A 21,183-nucleotide genomic window follows, 5' to 3' on the forward strand; every position below is an offset into this window, starting at 1 on the left:
AGCACAACAGATCTCACTATTGACCAACAGAGAAGGTCTGCTCCAAGAGAAGATGAAGAAATAGTATGGTCTTCCAAATTTGTGCTGGTGATTCTGAGTTCCTTACAAGGACATGCACTCCAAAGGTATTTTTATTTTTATTTTTTATTTTTTTGACAGGCAGAGTGGACAGTGAGAGAGAGACAGAGAGAAAGGTCTTCCTTTTGCCGTTGGTTCACCCTCCAATGGCCGCCACGGCCGGCACGCTATGACCGGCGCATCGCGCTGATCCGAAGCCAGGAGCCAGGTGCTTCTCCTGGTCTCCCATGCAGGTGCAGGGCCCAAGGACTTGGGCCATCCTCCACTGCCTTCCCGGGCCATAGCAGAGAGCTGGACTGGAAGAGGGGCAACCGGGACAGAATCCGGCGCCCTGACCGGGACTAGAACCCAGTGTGCCGATGCCACAGGTGGAGGATTAGCCTATTGAGCAGCAGCGCTGGCCACTCCAAAGGTTTTAAAACAGGGGGAAAAAATATGCTGTTGTGTTGGGCCAAATTCATCAATGTGGGTGCACAGTTCTGATACTTAATGTGTTACCTCATGCACTTGGTAATATTGCCAATAAGTCTGAAGTGATAACTTCTCTGGCATACTGACGAGTAAGGCGAGTAAGCCTTAAGGACATGATAATATTGGAGTGAACCTATTACACTGAACTTGCTCAGCCACTCTCTAATGATACCATCCCGAAGGACTGGTAACCTTCTTCACCAAGACATTCATTGATGAAGACAGCATCCGAAGCCCTCAAAAATGTTCTAGTTTGCTACTAGACTATAAGAAACTGAATGTCTAAGTCTGCCACACCAAGTAACTATATAACCTAATCTTCTGATCATGAGCTGGATGTTTTCTGTCCCACCAATCACAAAGTTGGACTTATTCTATTACTACATGGAAATGATGCATGAGATCAGGTGTAAACAAGTCTATAAAAAACAAGTAAATTACATAACAAGGTGGCTATTATCTTACTAGGCTATCATCTAACTAGGTTCTTGCAGCAAAATTTCTTCCCTTGGTGCTTTTGTACCAAAGAAAGGCAATGGTATCCCACCCTTGCTAGTCCCTGAGTGTCTCTCCTGAGTGTTCTAAAAGAGCAGTAGAGTCATACAAACTATGGGATTTTGTCAGAGCATTTGCTTTATGATTATGAACATGTTTTTTAAAATCATAGCAGTCAAATGACAAGTTGCCATGGTGCATCTTGCATAGCAATGCTGAATTTCCACTGGATGGTAAAGGTCTGTCCAGAGTTAGAATCCACACTGAGCTCACAGGACAGAGGAATCACAATGGGCGAGTTCAGCAGCATCTTGGTAATCCATCTGGCAAAACCTAACTAGGGAGGGATTTGTAAAGAACATGACTGTTGTTTACATGTTATATCAGGTCATTCTTCTGGGAGTTAAGATTTCAAGACTCTGGGAATCACTCTTAATTGAGAAAATGTTGTGTCTTTGCCATTCCAGATAACAATCTCCTACCTCATGTCATTTGCAGTTGCTGTCTACTAATGAAATCTATACGATACTCACTGTCTGTGAATTTTGTGGGAGATTATTAAAGAATAATGGATGCCCAATAAGATGATTGAATTTTTATTTAATTTAGCTCATGTTACTCTATAAAAGGATTTTACATAGCTAACAAAAATATATAAGAAGCAACTAAATAAATAAACAAATTTGAGTGAAAGAGAAATTAAGGGTAGAAAATAAAATAAAGCCAAAGGGACATTTATAGAGAAAAATCCAAGTTATAAATTACTATGCACTTCTTAAAGTTGGGCAACAAGTATGTGTTTAAACTTTCTGGTAGCTGAGAAAGGAGAAAAAAATTATTGGCTGTAGAATTCACAGAGCACATGAGTTTAAAATAAATCAGCTACCCAGGAGACATAGCATTTCCTGGTCATGAGAACTGGGAGCAATTTCTCTACAGGTAAGCACAGGGGCATTATAAGAACTCATGCTTTTCACAACATTCACTACAATAAATTGAATGGTGTCATCTTGTGTACCTATTTCACATGACTTCTCTAAATGCATTAAGTAAGTTATTCTTTGAATGACAAAGGATAGAGAGTTCATAGGACAGGTGTGGTTTTCTTTTGCAGGATGATAAAATAGAATACATGGAAATATTAATGAAATATATCCCATGTTAAGAATGAACAGAGAATTCAAGTTTATATTCTGGTGATCTAACCTAATAACTTGGAATATAGAGATTTTTTAAAGTTGTTATTTTTCATTATCTTATCTTCTTTTTTTAAAGATGTATTTATTTATTTGAAAGTCAGAGTTACCCAGAGAGAGGAGAGGCAGAGAGAGAGAGAGAGAGAGGTCTTCCATCCACTGGTTCACTCCTCTAATGGCCACAATGGCCAGAGTGGGGCTGATCTGAAGCCAGGAGGCAGGAGCTTCTTCTGGGTCTCCCACGTGGGTGCAGGGGCCCAAGGACTTGGGCCATCTTCTACTGTTTTTCCAGGCCATAGAAGAGAGCTGGATCAGAAGTGGAGCAGCTGGGTCTTGAACCAGCGCCCATATGGGATGCCGGCACTGTAGGCAGTGGCTTTACCCACTAAGCCATAGTGCCAGCCCCAGAAGATAGAGATTTGATGTTGCTTAGTAAGGACAGATCTATATGCTTTGATTACCAATTAAACAGTAGAGGACAGATTCAACACTGGTTTATGATTTTTAAGAAACCCAACCAAAATATGCAGCTGACCAATTGCCTACCCTACCTTTATTGGAAGTGGTCTAGTGATTTACAAGCAGAGGTCAGTACTTAACATAAGAATTTTTGCAATGATATATAAGGGCACTTCAAAAAGTCTGTGGAAAATTTAATTAAGGTAATTTTATTTTGGTGCAAAAAAAAAATTTGGAACCTGTGCATAGTTTTTTCTTTAAAAAAAAAAGATTCATTTATTTATTTGAAAGTCGAGTCACACAGAGAGAGGAGAGGCAGAGAGAGAGGGAGGTCTTCCATTCAATGGTTCACTCCCCAACTGGCCACAATGGTCGGAGCTGCACCAATCCGAAGCCAGGAGCCAGGAACTTCTTCCAGGCCTCCCACGTGGGTTCAGGGGCCCAAGGACTTAGGCCATCTTCTACTGCTTTCCCAGGCCATAGTAGAGAGCTGGATGGGAAATGGAGCAGCCAGGTCTCAAACCAGCGCCCATATGGGATGCTGGTGCTTTAGGCTAGGGCATTAACCCGCTGCGCCACAGCACCAGCCCCTAGTTTTTTCATAATAAACATTTTCACAAACTCTTGAAAATCCTTCATATGCATAGATTTCCAAAAAATTTGTACACCAGAAATGAACTTGTCTTTTGATTCAATTTCCACTTTAAGAATATCTTCATAAATGTGATAAATGTTTTCTTACTAATTTGAACTTATTGCAATTTATACCATTTAAACTTTTTGAGTGGAGACTGAACTGACACAGTGGATTTCCATAGCATATGATATTTTCTTTCTTCTTTCTTTACTTTGACATTAGTTAACTACCAACTGCAAGTCAAGTTCAAGTTTGGATAGTAGCAATATATAGAGGAGGAAGACATAATTATTACTGCCCTAAAAGCCTAGAGGGGTAAGCATTTATGTAAACAGACATTCCTATATAGCCTACAGAACCATAGGAGTCATATGAGAGAGCACCTAGTTTTCTTGAAAAAGAAACTTCATGGAGCCAGCACTGTATTGTGGTGGGTTAAACCTCTGCCTATAGTGCCAGAATCTCATATGGGAGCTGGTTTGAGTCCTGTCTACTCCACTCCTGATCCAGCTCCCTGCTGATGGCCTGGGAAGGCAGTAGAGGATGGCCCAAGTCCTTTAGCCCCTGCACTTACCTGGGACATGCAGAAGATGCTCTAGACTCCTGACTCTGGCTGTTGGGACCATCTGGGGAGTGAACTAGTGAATGGAAGACCTCTCTCTCTTTCTCTCCCTCTCTCTCTCTGTAACTCTGCCTCTCAAATAAATCTTTTCAAAAACAAGTAAAAAAAAAAGAAATTCCAGGACAACTTCATAGAACATGAGATAATTATGGTGAATTTTCAAAGATAGGTGGGAGTTTGCAAATGGAGAAGAGGAAGAAAATGGCTCATGGAAAAGCATCAGGTGAAGTTCAGTGTTTCGAGCACAGAACATAGCCTGTGGGGGCACATAGTTAGGGAACACTTGACAAATATGAGCAACAGCAGGTGAATCTCAGCAATGAAAATGTATAGAGACAGGTAAGGAAAGAAAAAGCACTGGAAGGCAAGGGCATTGTAGGCTATGCAAATAGAGCCATTCAAAGACATTAATTAAGGAAATAGCACACCTGATTTGGCTTCTAAAATGATCTTTCTGGTTACAGCTTGGAGGGCAGTGTACAAGAAACTTTCACCACTGTACAATTTGAATCTCACGGCAATGGCAGTCTAACATGTAACATTTAGAATGTAAAACTGAGATGACTATGTGGTCCATTAGACTTAATAGGGAGTGAAAAAGAAAAGCATGAAGTTGAGAGGAACTTGCAGATTTCTAGCTTGAGCAGCTGTGAATGATGACACTATTCCCAAAGATAAGAGAACAGGAGAGTCAATCTGAATCAGTGAGTTTATATTGGGCTTACTGAGAATGAAAGGCCTGTGGGCAATTCAAGAAATGGTACCTGTAGCACACTGGAGAGACAGCAAGACTGAAGAGATGGAGCAGTAGTTGCAACACAGATGCATAGATGACATCATGAAAAGGGAGTGCATAAAGCCAGGGACAGTGTCATGGCATCCTGCATGTAAGAGAAATAAGAACCTGAAAGAGAAACTGGTGAGGAGGACTGGTCTACCAGGAAGAGAACCAGTTCCCAGGGAATCAGGAGAGGGGGAAATACTGTAAAAGGAGGAACTGTAGCTTTACATGTGAAGCAATAAAATTTAAAATGAAATAGACCAATTGGACTTGGGAGTTTGACATTTTTTGGTGACCATGTTTAATAAAATGCATCTGAAATATATTGCATGAGCCCGACCTACTCTGAGGCACTCTTATAAAAGCTAGGAGCACAGGAATGAAAAGAACAAACAATTTCATCAACTTGTGCCCACTCTTCACCCACTGCAGTCTGAGCTGTGCCCTTCTTCTATCTTTAGGAACAACAACACAATTCCTTCACCTGTCGTCCCCTCTCTGCTGATTAATCTTCCTTTGTTTCTCTTTGCAGCAGAACTCACAATTTCAAATATCTCTTTTTTAAAAAAAGATTCTATTTGTTTGAGAGGTAGAGTTACAGATAGAGAGAGAAACAAAGAGAAAGGTCTTCCATCTGCTGGCTCACTCCCTAAAAGGCTGCAATGGCTGGAGATGGGCTGATCCGGAGCCAGGAGCAAGGAGCTTCCTCTGGGTCTCCCACGCAGCCCCACTTCTCTTGAGTGTGTGATTGGAGGTCACCTTGTCAGGGAGGCCTTTTCAGATCATTCTCCTGCATGCCCTCTTGTTACCATCCCTACTTTATAACTGGATATTATTTTCCCACAACACTTTTAGCTTTTTTTTTTTTTTTAAATAAAACTCTTAATAAAATTTCCCCATGTGGAAATACAATATGTACGCACATATAACATAGCATAATAGACCAATATCAAAATCCAAAATATCTGGTTGAAATAAGATTCCTTAAAATCATGACATAACATAGACCAAATCTGATCATTGTTACAAGGTGATTATTCAAGTCTTTGAAAATAAGCACATAGTTAAATAACCCATAGCTCTTCATCTCCTCCCTCTCTTTTTCCACTCTTAGATTTAACAGGGATCACTTTTCAGTTAAAATTTAAACACCTAAGAATAATTGTGTGTTAATTACTGAGTTCAACCAATAGTACTAGAACCACAACAACAACAACAAATACTAAAAAGGATAAAGTATTACATTGTACATCTAAAGTCAGGACAGGAGCTGATCAGTTCATTGTTGCTTATAGTGTCCATTTCACTTAACAGGTTTCCCCTTTGGCGCTCAGTTGTCACCGATCAGGGAAAACAAATGATATTTTTCTCTTTGGGACTGGCTTAATTCACTCAGCATGATGTTTTCCAGATTGCTCCATCTTGTTGCAAATGACTGGGTTTCGTTGTTTCTTACTGCTGTATAGTATTCTATGGAGTACATGTCCCATAATTTCTTTATCCAGTCTACTGTTGATGGGCATTTGGGTTGGTTCCAGGTCTTAGCTATTGTGAATTGAGCTGCAATAAACATTAATGTGCAGATGGCTTTTTTATTTGCCAAATTAATTTCCTTTGGGTAAATTCCAAGGAGTGGGATGGCTGGGTTGTATGGTAGGGTTATGTTCAGGTTTCTGAGGAATCTCCAGACAGACTTCCATAGTGGCTTTTAAGTTAGAGAAACTTCACTTATACATTATACATTGATTATTCATCAAGTCAGAAAATGCATGACTCTTCTAGAAAACTTGGCTGTACACGTATGGAAGGAAAGAAGGTACTAGTCAAAGGATTACTCAAGTAAGAAAGAAATTTCGACTTCCTGTGTCGAAGGGGAAAAAATAATAGATGTGGTTCCTGAGGAGCTAAAATAGCCTGGGTCCCAGAACACAGGTAGACACTCAGCATGGAAGAACAGCGGAACATCCTCAAGCCAGGGAGGGCAGTGAGGAAAAAGATAAAGGTGGGTGCAAGGAGATTTTGCTGTTGGTTGCCATTTTGTTTGCCAAGTATAAGAAAAAATCACCTCCTGAGAGCTGGGAGAGGGAGGGGGATGTGGAAAAGAAACTAACAAGAGGGCAGTGGTTCTAGGACAGTAGTTGTATGCCCTCTACTGCTTGCTGCACCCAATGCACATTGCTATACTTAAGCACACAAATGTATACACATAGCCACACTCAAACAAAAAATGCAAGCAAGAAAAAATTCTGCCAAATGGAACTTCTGAAGTGCCCCTACCAGAACTGCAGCACTCTTTGCTTTATGGATGATAGAGTACGTGTAGACATGGAGCGTGATCCTCAGATTGCTCTCAGGGATACTCACATTGTGATATTCATGGCCTGTGCAATTCCCACCCTCTCCTTACAACACACAGAATACAGAAGTGATGGAGTAGCATGTCTGAGAATAGATTCCAACAGGTTCAGCTTCCATCTTGTTCATCCTCTCTTGCTTGCTCCATTTGATGGAAGACGGCCATCCTGTTTCCTGTTTGAGCTGCCTTGTGAAAAGGCCCACATGGCAAGGAAGGTGGCCTCCAGCCAACAGCCATCGAGGAACTGAGGCTGTCAGGGGCACCTGTGAGAATGGACTCCTACCAACAACTACACCAGCGAGCTTGGAAGTAGAGCCTTCCCCAGGCAAGATGAAGATGACTCCATCCAACACCTTGATGGTGGTCTGTGAAAGTCCATAAAGTCCACAAAGCAGAGGACCCAGAACAAAGCATTGAGTTAAGTTCTTGAGGTTCAGTGCCTTTGCTCCGCTAGACCACAGATCTTTAACCCCATCTGTGACGATATCATCAATTCTTTGAACTTCAGGAGAACATAAAGAGTATCTAGTTTGTCTGCACATCTGTTCAGTTGTGATCCTTCGAGCTCTGCTCTTGATTGTCTAGTCTGAAGACTATGAGAAACATTTCCTTAATCAACTAAAATTTAATACAGAGATCTGAAGATGCTAAGTGCCTAAGGAGCCAATGAATACAAAATTGGATTTGAATCAACAACTCCTGGATTTAGTGCACTATGCTATCTGTATTTGTGCAAGGAAAACAGAACATTTGGGCTGAAGTCCTTATTTTATTATTTTCAACATTTTAAAGTCTGTTTTCTGAGTGTTGGGTGTCTTCCTGATGCAGGTGATGGTTTGCATCATTGGATATAAGAACAATTGCATGCCATAAATAGAACTAATGCTATCAGAAAGAAAACTGCCACTCTTAGCTGTTGTTTAAGGGATTCTTCAACAAGAAAGAAGCCAGTTCAGATCTGATTCTAATTATGTTTCCAAAATGTAAATCAAACGACTGAACTAGTAATCTGAGAATACAGAAACTAAACTGAATCAGTCCAGCACATTACATTTCAGATATTCTATCAGTTACATAAGACCAAGAGAAACAGACGTCTTGAGATTCAGTGATTGTGTATAGCCCTTGTCTCTTCTATTAAAGAACAGTGCTTTGTTTAGTTTTGTTCTGCTTTGTTTTCTTTTTCTTCATACTATTTGTTGAATTCCATTACTTAAAGTAGGGTTAACTATATGATCATTAAGTATACTGAAAATAGGCCCGCACCACAGTTCACTAGGCTAATCCTCTGCCTGCGGCGCCGGCACCCAGGTTCTAGTCCCGGTTGGGGCACCAGATTCTGCCCTGGTTGTTCCTCTTCCAGTCCAGTTCTATGCTGTGGCTGGGGAAGGCAGTGGAGGATGGCTCAAGTGCTTGGGCCCACACCCACATGGGAGACCAGGAGGAAGCACCTGGCTCCTGGCTTCGGGTCGGTGTGGCATGCTGGCCACAGCATGCCAGCCGTAGCGACCATTTGGGGAGTGAACCAACGGAAGGAAGACCTTTCTCTCTGTCTCTGTCTCTCTCTCTCACTGTCTAACTCTGCCTGTCAAAAAAAAGGTATACTGAAAATAGATCATGGTAAAAAAAAATTAAGAATGGGAATCCGAGAGGGATGGGGGGGAAGGATTGGAGTTGGGGGGAGAAGGAGAATGGAGGTGAGAATCCCACTATGTTCCTAAATCTGTATATATGAAACTTGTATTACTTAAATAAAATTAAATTTTAAAAACTAAACTGAAAACCTTCTCTATCTGTGTTATGATCTGTCAAAAAAACTGGTAGACTTTCCAAGACAGTTCAAAACAATCTACATTGTCAAATCATTTGATAACAATTATTATATACATTATATATATTATGTATTTGCTACTTTTTCTTTTAGTTGTTGTTTTGATTTAGTGAACTTGAGTTTTTTTATGCTTTCTTTCTTTCTTTTTTTTTTTTTTTTTTTTTTTTGGACAGGCAGAGTGGACAGTGAGAGAGAGACAGAGAGAAAGGTCTTCCTTTGCCGTTGGTTCACCCTCCAATGGCCGCCGCGGCCGGCGCACTGCGGCCAGCGCACCGTGCTGATCCGATGGCAGGAGCCAGGTGCTTCTCCTGGACTCCCATGGGGTGCAGGGCCCAAGTACTTGGGCCATCCTCCACTGCACTCCCTGGCCACAGCAGAGAGCTGGCCTGGAAGGGGGGCAACCGGGACAGAATCCGGTGCCCCGATCGGGACTAGAACCCGGTGTGCCGGCGCTGCAAGGCGGAGGATTAGCCTATTGAGCTGCGGCGCCAGCCTATGCTTTCTTTCATCTTTAACAAAATCATTCTCCATGTCCTACAATTTATTTCCCTTAATCATCTCCTATCTATGTTCCCATTTTATTATTTTTTGTATTATTTCAAACTATTCCTCTGGTCACAGATGATTGACTAAGAAGGTTAATAAAAATCTTCCCCTAAGACTGGATGAAAGAATCTGTTTCTAAGGTAGCTGAAGATGTACCATGAGGCTTGTTGGTAGCCATGCTTCTCCCCAAGTATGCCAAATAAGGCAAGAGACCTTGTCTTCCAAAAGGGGCAGAGGGAAGCAGATGCACAGGTAGGGGCAGAGATAAAAGTCAGTGGAAAAGCTCAGACCATGATGACATTCCTGCTTTGTGTTGCTCCTTAGGTCTGATGCATTCTAATCCTTTGGTTTCTTTTTTTGATTTCTTCAGTCAACAAGGTTGGAATCTCCTAACTGTCCTTCTTGGCCCCCATCTTTTCCTATTCTCATCCTTCCTGCATGCCACAGTCAGGAGATAAAACTCTTAGAGTTTGTCAGATGGGCCTGAGAATTAAACTGATGCAAGATCATCAGGAGAGAGCAAACAAATTAATTTAATTCAAATTTCATGTAACATGGGAGATGAAGACCCAAAGGCACAGTTAGAGGTGAACACTTAAATACTGAGTAGGACAAAGTTAAAAAGTGATGACACAAAGGGCTTCAGGCTAGGGTTATTGGCTGAGTGGAGAAGAGCTTGCATGATAAGGGTTAGTTTAGTAAGGTTTGTGCAGATTTCCCTCAGCCTCAACTTCTCATCCTTGGTGATTAGAATGAGGTTTTCCTCCTGGAATAGGATGGAAATCTTTCATGTAGAATTGCATCTCTTGCTTTTTAAGAAACAGAGGGAAAGTCAGAGTGCTCTTGCACCTGCTGTTACTTTAACCCAAAACAGTCAAAGTGCCAGAGCAGTGTAATTTGGGACGACGTGTCCTTAACTCCTTCACCAGTGGCACACAGGTCAGCCGGGATCAGTAGACACTCTTAGTTTTCAAATTGAAGAATGAAGACTTTTTCAGTAAACAAAGGGAAACAAGGTGCAAGAGAGAGGTGATATGGGGGAAAGTTGCTTGTGAAAAGCAGAGATAAATAGTTTAAAGATAGTTTAAATAGTTAAAGTGGTGAACAAGACACTAGGTCCATCTACTGCAAGAACTTCCTACCATTCATTTTCTCTGAGATTGACCCATCCACCTACACTCTGGATTCCGAACTCTTCCCGCCTCTCAACCACCACAAGAACAAGCAACATTGCCATCTGCTGGGGAGTATAGAAATTACAGAGTTGGATTGTGTTACGGATTCTGAGTTGTATTTTAAAATTCTCTAAAAAGACGTTAGATAAACCACTTACCTTAATGTGATCACTACACACTGTATACATGCATCAACATATCACACTATACCCCAAAATAGGTAGTTTGGCATAATTATGTCAATAATTATGTCAGCAATCATGTGCTAGTTATTTTTAATTAAAAGAGATATAAACAAATTCAAATTGTGCTTAATGATAATTTTTATATTTGAGATCAAAATGGTATTGTTAAATTGTAGCTCTTACACTTGAACTCTGGAAAGCTGCAATTTAAGAATTGCTGCTCTCTTGGAGTAATTTACATTTTAATATGCAGTTGGTGTCATTAAATTACTAGCATTAAATCAAGTATAGCCTAGTCTAATGTGTTTTGAAATAGCAGCAGTTTAAGAAAGCATACATGATTCTGTGATTCTGTATTCAAACCAAGTGGAAGAATACATGTAGGTAAGTTAAAAGACACCTTGATACACAGAAAAAAAAAAAGTTCCCATTATTTTCCTAGGTAACCAATGTTGTTTCCTTTTGTTAATTTAGGATGACTAATCTAAAACTGAATAACAAAGTGATATTTGTATAAAGTTGTTCATTGCTTCATTAATAATAATTACAGGAAAAAGAAGAAAGGTAAACAAGTAACATAGGTGATTTATGATAACTTAAAGACTGCAAAACACTAAAAATGTAAAATTTGAATGAGAAAATTAAAACCACTGTTATTGCCACTATGGACAAATTATAAGTTTACTGAGCAGGACCGGGAGTCAAGCTCTGAATCTACAGATGGACATCTCATGTTAAATCATAACAAGGTGCAGCTCTGCCAGCCAAGAGCTGCATCACTGGAAATGGAACTGCCCTGCAGTCGAAGGACACCCAGGTCAGAGCCACAGATCTTGCTGGCTCCAAGCTGAAAAGCTCTTCACTCAGCCCAGCGTCCAAGGTGACCACCACTGCTGAGGGGATGGCCAAGTAGGGTCTGTAACATTGCAGGCAGAACTGTAAATTTCCTGTTAGAGTTGCCACCTGCCTTTACCTGGCCAACTCTCCTCCCAGGCCAGCTAGGTAATGGGAGTCAACAGGGTGCCTTCCCAAGGAGGTTCACACCTCCCTTAGGATGTACCCCATGTGAAGAGATAGATAAGTCTGGGCCTCATAACTGACAAGACCTCAAAGCCCACCAGATTATTATCAAGCCCTTCTGTCAGTTTCTATATGCCTCTCAATCAGAGAACTTGTACATGGCTTAGACAGCAGCTCTCTTAGGTTCTCCAATAATGACTCTGTCTTTTGTTCTAGACCCTATCTAGACCCTATCTAGCCCATCTGGGGCCTCATCCCTTTGTAATCATAGCCTCTACTCTTACATCAATGGCTCTACTCCTGACCTGTGTGTATTGATGGTCCTCTCCCCCACTTAATGTTGTATGATTGTTCAGGATTTCTCTACAGACAAACCCCTTTACCTGTAAAAGTTGAGTGGCCTTTCTCCCAGTCTTGGTTGGGATCAGCTTTAAACCATGTCCATCAAACAATCCTTACAAGGATCCAGAGACACACCCCATTTCCTCTCCTCTATGAAATCCTCTCATTACCTGGTTAATGCCATTCTTGGGATCATTGGTTGTTATTCTCACCTTGTCTTTTATACTACAGTGTCTGTTTAAGTGTTTACAGCAGGTAATAATGGAACAAACCAAGACCTTCAGCAACCAGGTGGTCAGCCAAATGCTGCTACAGGGATATACTCGGCTCCCCACCCAGGAGACAGCGGCTTGAGACATCGCCCCATGCCAACGAAAAGTACCTCATCACCCCGTGTCAGCAAGAAGTAGCTCTAAAGACAGATCACCATCCCTCTACCCCTCCTGGACTTTTGGGACTAATGTAATCCCAAAAGTAATGGATTCCTGCTTTATAAAAAACAAAAGGGGGGAATGTTAGTAAAATGGCACAGTCTTAACTATGGTGCAATCTACACCCTGACACAATCCTAGGCTCTAGCCCCCGCCGCCATTGCTGGAAGCCAGGTGGCCACATGGCCCAACCATGTGTCAGCTCCACCCCCATCCTAATGGGATTCACTGTTCCTACTTCCCTGCCTGCCTCCCGGCAAAGTTTTAAAAGGATCTGTTCCTGAACACGTGGCGCTCTCTCTGTCTCGATCTCTCTCTTGATCTCTCTCTTACATTGTCCTTCTCTCTCTTTTCCTTCTTGGCCCCTTCCCTCCAGTCTGCCGGGTTTCCCCCAATAAATTCTTTCCCTTAAAAAAAAGTGACATCCAGGTGAACTGCTGGACATGGTGTATGCTGGCATTTTCTCCAGGGTATAACTGCTGTGTGTCAGAGTCCAAACCCTGCATGGATCTAGTTTTGGCCAAAGTCTGAAAACTCCTGTCCAACTCTTCTGTAGACATTTCTTTGTGCAGTAGCTCTATCTGGGTCAGATTTCAATTTACCTGAATCCTTCAGGCTTTCTATGAACCCTCCTGCACCACAGCCACACACACACACACACACACACTTGCTACTGTCATTCATATTTGAAATCAGGAAGGCACAGTCCACTCCCAGAAAGGAAATCATCAGGATCTACAGTTTCTAGAGGACCATACAAACAGTTCTTTTTTTTTTTTTTTTTTTTTTTTGACAGGCAGAGTTAGACAGTGAGAGAGAGAGACAGAGAGAAAGGTCTTCCTTCCGTCGGTTCACCTCCTAAATGGCTGCTATGGCCCAGTGCACTGCGCTGATCTGAAGCCAGGAGCCAGGTGCTTCCTCCTGGTCTCCCATGCAGGTGCAGGGCCCAAGCACTTGGGCCATCCTCCACTGCACTCCCGGGCCACAGCAGATAGCTGGACTGGGAGAGGAGCAGCCGGGACAGAATCCAGCACCCCAACGGGGACTAGAACCCAGGGTGCCAGTGCCACAGGCGGAGGATTAGCCTAGTGAGCCGCGGCACCGGCCATAAAAACAGTTCTTTATGTCGGCTCCCAGGACAGCTATCAATTGATGAGGACTCCAGTTGCCATGGACATAAGAAAATCTTTTCTCTCTGGCCTCCCTCCTCTGTCTTCCTCTTTCTCATTCTCGCCTTTCATCTCTCTCTTACTTTCTGTGGTTCCATCAAGTTTCCTCTTTGCTGAAGCAAATAGAAAAAGTGAGGAGAGTAATTTATGGCCCTGAAGTTGAAAGAACAATGGACCTTTGAGGTCCATCCCTGAGAAACATCTAAAGGACAAGCAAGACTTTATTTGTGGATAGTGTGGCCATTTCAACTCACAGTGAAGTTTGTTCTTTTCCCTCCAATGTAAACTCCCTGTGTGTTACCCAGACTTGGAGTTCTCCCAGGGTGGGAGGCCTGCAGGGGAGCAGGGAGTGTCTGCCCCAGGAAGGAGATGAGGGAGATGTGAAGTTCTGTTTGGGGTGAGGGTGGTTGTCAGACAACAGTGTCCCAGTAGAACGTCCTTCACCCTCCCACCCCCACTGCTGGGGCAAGCTTTCTGTGCAATTCCTCTTCCATGGAGGAAATGCCCAGCCAATCTGCCAGACCTACAATTCTTTTAAAAGATTTATTAATTAATTTGAAAGTCAGAGCTACAGAGAGAGAGAGAGAGAGAGAGAGAATCTTCCATCATTTGGTGTACTCCCCAGATAGCTGCAATGTTCAGCACTGGGCCAAGCTGAAGCCAGGAGCTAGGAGCTCTATCTGGGTCTCCCATGTGGGGAGCAGGGTCCCAAGCACCTAGGCCATCTTCAGCTGCTTTTTCCCAGGACATTAGCAGGAGCTGGGTCGGAAGTGGAGCAGCTGGGACACAAACCTGCGCCCATATGGGATACCAGTGTTAAAAGTGGTAATCCTGGTCAGGGCACCGGATTCTGTCCCGGTTGCCCCTCTTCCAGGCCAGCTCTCTGCTGTGGCCAGGGAGTGCAGTGGAGGATGGCCCAAGTGCTTGGGCCCTGCACCCCATGGGAGACCAGGAGAAGCACCTGGCTTCTGGCTTCGGATCAGCGCGGTGCTCCGGCCGCAGCGGCCATTAGGGGGTGAACCAACGGTAAAGGAAGACCTTTCTCTCTGTCTCTCTCTCTCACTGTCCACTCTGCCTGTCAAAAAAAAAAAAAAAAAGCAAGAAAGAAAAGCGGTAGTTTTACCTGCTGTAGCACAATGCCAGTTCCAGACCTTCAATGGCTTGTATTACACAGAAGGATGAGAACTTCCCCTTCATATCATGTTCTTGACAAGGCCTCTGAGCTAACACTGCATGTGTATTCATTTGCTTAAAATAATAGATATGAACTGTGCTGAGAAGGGACTATGAAGCTTTCTATTTGACCATGAAAACCTCCAGGCTGCAGATATTTCTCTGGCTGTAATTTCTTCCATCTGTTGGATAGTGGTACAAGGAATAAGGCTGACCAGTCATGAGCTTAAGTAAGATGTATTTTGATGATGTGGCAGGGAGCGCCAAACTCAGGCCTGATGTTACAACTGATGTAGAGATGGGCAGTTTACCAAAAGACAAACTATCCTTGCACATTTTTTCTGATGACTGGTTATGCCTTACCCAGTCACTGTTCAGGGGCTGATGAGCGCTACCTGTGCTGGTTGCTGAAATGTTGGGCTTGTCAATGTGTTGGCATAAAAAGCAGACAAAGCTGTGCGACTGAGGTTAAAACTCAACCCACCCAATGAAATGGGCTTAGAATTTAATATCTCATCTCCAAAATTAGGCCTCTATCTGGGATCCAAGAATGGTCAAAAGGGTCTAAAACTGACAATTATATTATAGCAGGGGGCCCCTATGCTGGCTGCATTTCAGAGTTAGCTGCAATTTCTATTTTTAACTTTGTAAGCTTTATTTTATTTTTTTGCTTGATGCATATTTATATGTGTCCTAGTTATAGGGTACAATGTAGTGTTTCAACACCTATAAATTTTGTATGATGATCAAAGCATGGTAATTAGCACACCCCTCACCTTAAACATTTACCATTTCCTTGGGTGAAAACATTCAAAACCCTCTCTTCTAGCTATTTTGAAATATACAATACAGAAATGTTAACTACAGTCATAGTACTATATAGTAGAATACCACAACTTACTCCTCCTGTCTAACTGTAGCGTTGTACCCATGGATGGGTCTCTCAACCTCCCCATCTGGGACCTGTAGGAACTACCAAAGCTGAAATCAATTGCATCTCTAGGAGGCAGCCTGGCAATAGTTTTTCAAAGTTGCTCAGGTGATGTGCAGCTAAGCTGAGAACCAGTGTATGTTAGACAAATTACAAAAGGAACAGGAGCAAGTTTACTTCCTCCTCTTCTTTGCATTACATGCATTTATAACGGTCAGATTACACACTATAACTGAACAATCAATATCCAGACTTGTAATTCAGACCAATAATTAGTCCCCAACATGGCACTTTACCAAATGATATCTGAAAGGTTTGTGAAACTACGTAACTTCCAGTCATTCCCATGGAGTAGATAACATGCTGGGGCATTCTCTTCATTACCCATTTCATTTGCAAAGGCTAAATAAATGTACTCTTTTATGTATTTTTGTATGCTGCATTGATAATTTACAATCTCAAAATTATGTTCTCTTAAGTAATACTAAAATAATTAGTATGCATAATATGAGAGTACAATTGAAGAGTACATTTTATTCAATTATTAAATGAAGGAAGGTGGGCCAGCACTGTGGTGCAGCGGGTAACACCCTGGCCCGAAGAGCCTGCATCCCATATAGGCACCAGTTCTAGTCTTGGCTGCTCCTCTTCCAGTCCAGCTCTCTGCTGTGGCCTGGGAAAGCAGTAGAAGATGGCCCAAGTCCTTGGGCCCCTGCACCCATGTGGGATACCTGGAAGAAGCTTCTGGATCCTGGCTTTGGATCAGCAAAGATCTGGCCGTTGTGGCCATCTGGGGAGTGAACCATTGGATGGAAGACCTCTCTCTCTCTCTCTCTCTCTGCCTTTCCTCTCTCTGTGTAACTCTGACTTTCAAATAAATAAGTAAATCTTAAAAAATTTTTTTAAATAAATGAAGGAAGTATTATTCAGTGTCAATCAAGAAATCTAAAATATTACACAATTAAGTTTATACCATATTAGTCAACTTTTAATCAATTTTAGTAAAATGACCTGGAGGAGCTTCCTGGGAAGGAAAGGGATTACTTCAGCTTACACTTGGGAGGTCACAGGTCAGGATCAAGCAGCCCCATCCTGGCGAGACTGGCCGTGGTGGAGCAGGCATGGATGAAACATCACATGGTGAACCAGGAAGCAGAGAAGCTAGGCTGATCTCAGCTTAAATAACCAACCCACTCTCAAGAACTACCTTCTGAGGACAAGTCCCCAGTGATCTAAAGACCTCCTACCAGACCCACATCTCAGATACCGTTAGTTAGATCAGCACCCACATGGGGGACCCAAAGGAAGCTCCTGGCTTCGGATCAGCTCAGCTTCGGCCATTGCGGCCATTTGGGGAGTGAACCAGAGGATGGAAGATCTTTCTCTCTGTCTCGACCTCTCTCTGTAACTCTGCCTCTCAAATAAATAAATAAATCTTTAAAATAAAAAAGTCTCCCCTCTTAATCTAAACACCCTTAACAAAGAAACTGAGTTTAAACATCTGCATGAGTTTGGGGAACCAAGTTCTATTCAATATGTAACACATACTCTCTGAAAATACAGATACATGTATCAGTGCGGACATAGATTTAGTTGCTATAATAAGAGATCCCAAAATACATTGCATTAAATAAGACTGAAGTTTATTTCTCTGTGTGTGTCTGCCCTTATTTAACTGAAATAACCACAAGGAGTGTACATTTTGGTAAAAGAAAATTCTTTCTGTATTTGCCAATTCCCAGTGAATGGGAAGAGAGGAAAGGAAAGAGGCAGAGCACATCACATCTGCTAGCACTCTACAGGCTAGATCTTAGCCACATGTGTATGATCAGCTGCAAGGAAGGCTGGGAAGTAGAGTCTCCTTTTGAGCAGTAATGTGTGCAACTGAAAAACAAGATTTCTCTTACTAATTACAAAGAGGAGAGAGAGGAGCCTGTAGACAATGTACATCCATATAATCCAGAATCCAAATATACTGGGGATATAAAAAGACTATACTGTTCAAAATTTTATTTTGATAATATTTATTCTTTTTTTTTTTTTTTTTTGACAGGCAGAGTGGATAGTGAGAGAGAGAGACAGAGAGAAAGGTCTTCCTTTTGCCGTTGGTTCACCCTCCAATGACCACTGCGGCCAGCGTATCTCGCTGATCCGAAGCCAGGAGCCAGGAGCTTCTCCTGGTCTCCCATGCAGGTGCAGGGCCCAAGGACTTGGGCCATCCTCCACTGCCTTCCCGGGCCATAGCAGAGAGCTGGCCTGGAAGAGGGGCAACCGGGATAGAATCCGGCACCCCAACCGGGACTAGAACCTGGTGTGCCAGCGCCGCAAGGCAGAGGATTAGCCTGTTAAACCACAGCGCCGGCTGATAATATTTATTCTTATCAGGTGTTTTTAAAACTGTTTGGAAGTTTAAAATTAGTATTAACTTTATTAAAAAAATATTTCATGATACACTATCACATAGTTTTATCTATCAATCAGCATTTATATGGCTTTTCACAGAATGTAATAGTTCAACAGAACAAGGTCTAGACAGATACTTTGGTTGTCAGTGTTATTCCTTTATTAATTGAGTAAGTTCCAGAAGATTACTCAAGAACTACTTTGAGAATTTAATGAAAACCATGCATCCTGTAACCCTATACCCATATATTAATAATTCTGCAACAAATTTCAGGGAGTATATGGATAGCTCCCCCACCTGAAGCTCAATTTTAGAGTGTCTCTGCTGCAAGACTCTAATTCTGTTTTTTTTTTAGATTTATTTTATTTATTTGAAAGACAGAGTTACATACAGAGAGAGGTAGAGACAGAGAGAGAGATCTTCCATCCGCTGGTTCACTTCCCCAGATGGCCATAATGGCCAGAGCTACGCCGATCCAAAGCCAGGAGCCAGGAGCCTCTTCCAGATCTCCCACATGAGTGCAGAGGCCCAAGGACTTGGGCCATCTTCTACTGCTATCCCAGGCCATAGCAGAGAGCTGGATCAGAAGAGGAGCAGCCGAGACTAGTACCAGTGCCCGTATGGGATGCCGGCACTTCAGGCCAGGGTGTTAACCTGCTGCACCACAGCGCCAGCCCCAGGACTCTAATTCTAGCTGCTTAGGTTCATGTTCTGTGACCAAGAAGAAGGAGGGCAATGGACAATGGAGAGTTCACAAGAAAAAAAGGTTCATTAAGCAAAAAAGAAAGCAAAAGAGAAAATTCCCAGCAGCGCCAAGAAGGGTGTCAGAAGTGAGGGCCCATATGGGGAAGTTGCCCAGGAGGTTAGATCCTCTGGGCTGTGAGGAAGTTTGCATAGGTTTTGCAAATATATCAGTTGGTCATTGATGACTTTCTCATTGTTGGACAGTCAGCATCTGGAGCCAGACAGGGTCAACTATAACTGCATCTTGTTTTGTTTTCAGTTTCTTTATCTTGTGTTTGAGTAGAGAGGCATTTGTTCTAGATTGTCCTTTTGTATGTTAGGCTTGTATTTCCCTCTGTACATCAGACTTGAGTCACTTGAGCCCTTTGTCCCTGGTTACCTACCTCAGATCTCTGCTGTCTTCTGTCTCTATCACCTTGTCTCTAAATGAGAAGAAATATGAATACAAAAATTTCACAGCAGCCTGGGAAAGCATCAATAAAATCATTAATCTCTGCCTCTGGGAGTCATCAACAGAATACCTGGAGCCCTGGCCCAAGTTGGGATACCCAGTTCAGGATCTGGAGTGTAGTGATAATGTAATTCATGCAAGTTCCCTTGTATCTCAAGGCTTCTCTATTCCTTGTGAGAACCTTGTGTTTTCTGCACTCCTCTGGGTATGGGCATTACATCTCCCATCTTCATCACATGGTTCACACCCACAGCCATGGGAATTTTTTTTTAAGAGAAAGAGTTTATTGGGGGAAACCCGACAGACTGGAAGGAAGGGGCGAAGAAGTAGAGTGTAAGAGAGAGAGACAGCGACAGAGGCAGAGGGAGAGAGAGATCAGGAGATGAAGAGAAAGAGAAAGAAAGACATGTGTTCAGGAACAGGTCCTTTTAAAACTTTGCTGGAGGGCGGGCAGGAAAGCAGGAGCAGCAAATCCCATTAGGATGGGGGTGGAGCTTGACACCAGTGGTTGGGCCATGCAACCACCTGGCTTCCAGCAATGGCGGCGGGGGCTAGAGCCTAGGATTGTGTCAGGGTGTAGATCGCGCCATAGATAAGACTGCGCCATCTTCCACTGCTTTCCCAGGCCACATCAGAGAGCTGGATTGGAATAGGAGCAGCCAGGACTCTAACCAGCACCCACATGGGATGCTGGCACTGCAGGTGTTGGCTTTACCCACTATACCACAATGCCAGCATTTATATTTATTTGGGAGCTATAAGAAGGCATCCAGCTCACCCCAAAAATAAGAGAAGTAAGGTCCTAATTTAGGAAGTAAATTTTAAGAACCACATAGATATCAAGATCATTTGGAAAAGACAGAACAGCTGTCAGGCCACAGGATCCACAGAAATCATCTTGACTGTTCCACACTAAAGGAAAGTCAGTCAATTTAAGAAGAGTAGATTAGCCTTAATAAGCTTAGGAAAATAAAGACCACCGAGGCAAGAGCTGATCAAGGCACTTCCGAGAATGTTCCAGAGTAGAGGGCATCCGGTTTCCAGAGCTCAGCTCCAACCATAATGTTCTCCATGGAGCCTCACACTTTCTCTTAGCACCATGCTAGTAGGCTTGCATGCGGCGGTGCTCCCTCTCTTCCCATGTATGCTCATTAAACAGCCTTTCCATTCTTATTATTGCCCATTATAAACTACAAATCGGTTACTGATCATGACCTGACTTCCCAGGAGAACTCCTCTGCTGCAGACTTCAGGGAGGAACTCCATGAGGAACCTCCTGAACATAGCTGAAATTCTTATCATCGTTCTGTCTTTGGAAAGTCCTGTGAGTTAACTCGGGCAAGGCGTTATAGAACCTGGGAACACCACCTAACTTAACGCAGAAGTTTCTGAGGTTGATTTCATTAAGCTTTTTGGTTTAAAGAAACACAGACTGAGTCAGGGTGATTCAAGAAAGGTGGGCTCATTAAAAGGTGACATTTCAGAAGAAGGAGTATCACCGGAATCCAGGAAGGCCTGGTGGGCAATGCGAGGATCAGATCCAAGCATGCAGGCAGGAAGATTTTCACTTTGTCCCTCAGCATCAAGACTCAATAGGTTTCAGTGCTGTGCACCACATTGACAGGATGTGGCTCCCTATTTCTGCCTCTCCATATATTCCCCTCAGTTTTTGTTCTGACCATTTAT

The sequence above is a fragment of the Lepus europaeus genome, chromosome 8 (genome assembly GCF_033115175.1).
Source record: "Lepus europaeus isolate LE1 chromosome 8, mLepTim1.pri, whole genome shotgun sequence".
Lineage (NCBI taxonomy): Eukaryota > Metazoa > Chordata > Mammalia > Lagomorpha > Leporidae > Lepus > Lepus europaeus.